The 4,141-nt window shown below is 37.9% G+C and overlaps 1 pseudogene; it reads right to left on the bottom strand.

Moving 5' to 3' along the window:
- Positions 1-932: 932 nt before the first annotated feature.
- On the bottom strand, positions 933-2,486 carry LOC145129255 (putative aspartic proteinase GIP2 pseudogene; annotated as a pseudogene).
- Positions 2,487-4,141: the final 1,655 nt, after the last annotated feature.

Genomic DNA, 4,141 nt, shown 5'->3' with positions numbered 1-4,141 from the left:
TTTATTTAATAATTTAAAACAAAATTTTTGGTCTTTATTTTTGGGATGTTTCACGCCATCTCATAAAACGCGCTGGATCACAAACATAGAAGGAAAGGCCATGGGGAGATATATATGGTTCTCTTTTGGGATCACGTATCAAGAAAGAGAGTCTATCCTCATTGGAAGAGAAAAATCACTACTAATTCGATCTCAGCTCATGTTTCCACTTGTTGGCTTTCTTGTGTGACTGCTTCTATATTATTATGTAAAATAGCATTGCCTATTATTCACATACACAACAATGCTATTATAGTTTCCAGATAACTAAATCAAATAGTAATCACTTATAGTCTTCTCAAACAAAAGAAGAACACTACAATCTACCAAAAACCTCCTTAAATGTCCCATTCAACTTCAAAAGCTTTCAGGACATTACCAGCTTCTCCCTGTATATCCACAATCCTCTCTTCTGAATTGACAGATTTACTGCCACTTCATCTGCCAAGAACACATATTTTTCAGAATTGAAATGATTGAATTCATTGAGTTGCAAATTTGAAAGAGAAAATTCATACCACCACGAGCAGTTGACAACGAGTGCTCTCCTGAATTGACTTGATTGATGATCCTTGCTTTCCAATCAGGCTAATGGGTTGCAATAATGGAACCAACAATCAGATTGAACAAAATGGAACGGATGCTATATACGATTTGCTCTCACATGTCTTACACGTGTTGTTACTTAAAGGACCAAATGTGAGGGTGTGAGCCAAAAGGACTATCTATGAAAACCTTTTAAACCACAAGGATCATTTTGAGGCAAAAAATAGTTAAGGAATAAACTTGATATTCTAAAAAACAGCAATGACCACTTTTACAGATCTGTCGGTAGCTATTTGCTACATTTCCCATGTTCTTCCATTAATGAAGAAAAGAGCATAGACAACATCTTCCACTAAAACGTGATTCTTGGAATACAAAACAAAGCAGATCATACAATATCGAACTGAAAGACCAGGCCGATCTTTGGCCGATCTTTAGCTTCAAAACATTACAAGGGAAAGAGAAATGGTGAACAAAACAAAAACAAATCTCAAGTTACACAGGGAATTAATTAATATACCCGGCTTTGAGAACAGCTCGTGTTCTGGAGCAGTAGAGACGACGAAAGTCCCAGCTTTGATGCAGTTAGATCGAACTCTAGAACATAGTTCTCTAACTGATGCCCACCTAAGACAATAGACGTTGTTGGCTGACCTCCTCCATCAATAAATGCAAGACATATTACATTCTTCTTGGCTTTCACCATTGAGTTTGCACCATACAATCTCATCCTTACATTGCCTTCCAAAATGAGGTCGATATTTGGAACTGCTGGTCCAGTTATCGTGTTGGGAACAGTGTGTAAGTCAAAACACGCCCCAAAAGGTGCGACAGAATTTACCCTTTTTATTTTATTCAATGATGCTTCCTTGATGAAATCTTTAACAAGGCTTTTATAAATGGATGAGTGCAAAATCGTATAAGGTACTGTAGTACTAATCTTTGTTCCTCCAACTCCACTTTTATCAAAAGATAGCAGAGCTGGACTAAAAGCTACACGTTTGCCGCTGATTTCAATGTTTTTGAGATTGATAAAATACTGATAGGAAAGTTCTCCGTCAGATTGAAGACGGGGAGTGCCAATCGGATTGAAAACAAGTGGGGTGGTTACTAGAGACAAAGATTGATCTTCGATACTAGGAAGCATGTAATATGGACCTCCACCAATGAATATATCTCCTAATCCACGAGCATTTGATGAAGGTAAACAAAGAGCAAATTTTTTAGCCAACTTGAAAGCAGATGAAATTTGTGATGGCAATGATATTTCGTTTCTAGCAAAGCCAACCAACCCTTTAGTATGGTCACCAGGTAAGCGCTCTGCATTGGCGGAATCTGCACAAGCGAATTGGAATTTGGGTACCTCGTAATTAAACCAAACATACGCACCTTCTATGGCATATACCCTCATTGTATCTTCACCAAGCTCTTGAATCGATGAGTAATCTCGAGCAGGGTTGTAAACGAAGACACCACAGGTGTTGTTGGAGCACCCTGGTTTAGGAGTCGAGTTGCATCCTATACATGATAGCCCCTTCGCCTTCTTACATCTGTTTGAACCACATGATGCTCGTTTATATGAAGACGAGACATAGCTTGTACAGTCAAACCAAACAGATGGTGCTCCAAGATCAATCAATGCATCGATTATGGTAGCTGACTGAGGGTATCCAGAGTCATATGAGACGTAGTACTGGAGAGTTGTTTCATTTTTTTCTAATCGAAAAGTGAATGACTTTTGGTTTTGGCAGTTTGGGAGGACCTGAAGCAGCGTAACAGAAGCTTAAAAGTGAAAAGATGAAGAGAGTGGTAAGTGTTTGAGAAAATGCCATTGTGGTTGTATTTGTGAATTCGTTGATAGGAATGGCGTTCTTTTATAGTACTCTTGATGCCTATGAGGACATTTCTAAACTCGGCGCCTCTAGCTATGGCTGCGAAATAGATTATATAAAAAGGATAACTTTTATATTAATACAAATATAGTTCTTAAATTAATTAACACCCATTCATAATTCTATCACATTCATTTGTCACAAATGTCATTATGCACTTTTAACTTTATTAACATAGTATAATTGGTTATTGATTAGAAAATGCAAACGACAAAACAAGTAACGCTTGTTAAGTTTTTTCTGTAAATAACAAAAAAATTAGCATACTCCGGTAATAACTAGGGATGTCAACGAGGCAAATGGGACGGAGAGTTCATCCCCTGCCCTCGTCCCCGCCCCTAAATCCCCCTTATTACTCCGCCTCCGCCCTGTTCCCCCGTCCCCGCCCCCAATGCGGGGTATTTGATATAAAATCCGATCCCATATGGGAGATATTTGTTATAAAATCCGATCCCATATGGGGGATATTTGTTATAAAATTCGGGGACGGATGCGGGGGCGGAGGAAATCTTAACCCGTTTTAATTTTGGGGGCGGGGACGGGGTTAGGCAGTCCCGTCCCGAACCCCCCATGGAGCCCCGTTAATATATATATATATATATATATATATATATATATATATATATATATATATATATATATATAATAATAATAATAATAATAATAATAATAATAATTTTTGTGCTTCCAAAAGTAAACAAAAAATCATATTTTTACGTTGTTAGTATAGCGTTTTTAAGATGTGATAATATTTTTGTGTTTAACATGTAAAATTATTTTATAAATAACTATTTTTAACCCAAAAAATAGTTTCCTTAAGCAAAGAAAAACTTCTTTTAGCCCAATGAAAAATATCCCAAAATCAATCGGGGGCGGGGGAGGGAGTAATCCATGAATTCATGGCGGGGGCGGGCGTGGGGAGGTTTGGAAATTTCGGGGGAGGGGGGAGGGGAATGGGGAAATTTTGGGGGTGAGGGCGTGGGACGCAATCCCCGTCCCTTTTGCCTCAGTTGACATCCCTACACGAACGACATGTAACTCTCTCTCTCTCTCTATCTCTCTCTCTCTCTCTCCACCACCGAACCTTCAAAACAACTGCAAAGATTAAATGTGGAACAATGTCATCAAAACTGACTTTCCACATTTTAACAAAATCTCCAATTTCCCAATTTTATTTGAGAACAATATCCAAAATTCTGAAACAAAATCACCCCAAAATATCAACATCCAAACGTCCATGACATATTGTTGAGATGTAAGAAAACACCCAAATTGGTGTTTGATTTGTTTTTGTCGTCCTAGTACAGAATTATGGCAAGTTTTCGAGTTTTTAAATGGATTATGTCTCCTTTACCAATTTTTTTTACAACAAATCTAATCTACTCCTTAAATCCACATATGTTCACCATGGGACTTAAAACCCTCAACCTCAAGGAGGGAGGACAACACCTGATACTAATACCATGGGACTAGAAGCCCTTTGGTTCCTTCTTTTTACTTAGCATCAATGTCTTATCCTTACAAGATGTGTTTGTGTGTGTATGTCACCATCCCTATACAATCACAAGAACCTGATAGAACCAACCAAAAATACAATCACAAGAACCTAATCTGCCATCAAAATTGAAACCATCCTTTAACCCTGAACCCTTGCACTGATACTT

This window comes from Lactuca virosa, chromosome 8 (assembly GCF_052849685.1).
Source record: "Lactuca virosa cultivar CGN04683 chromosome 8, Lactuca_virosa_CGN04683_v6, whole genome shotgun sequence".
Lineage (NCBI taxonomy): Eukaryota > Viridiplantae > Streptophyta > Magnoliopsida > Asterales > Asteraceae > Lactuca > Lactuca virosa.
This window is presented reverse-complemented; position numbering and strand designations above follow the sequence as displayed.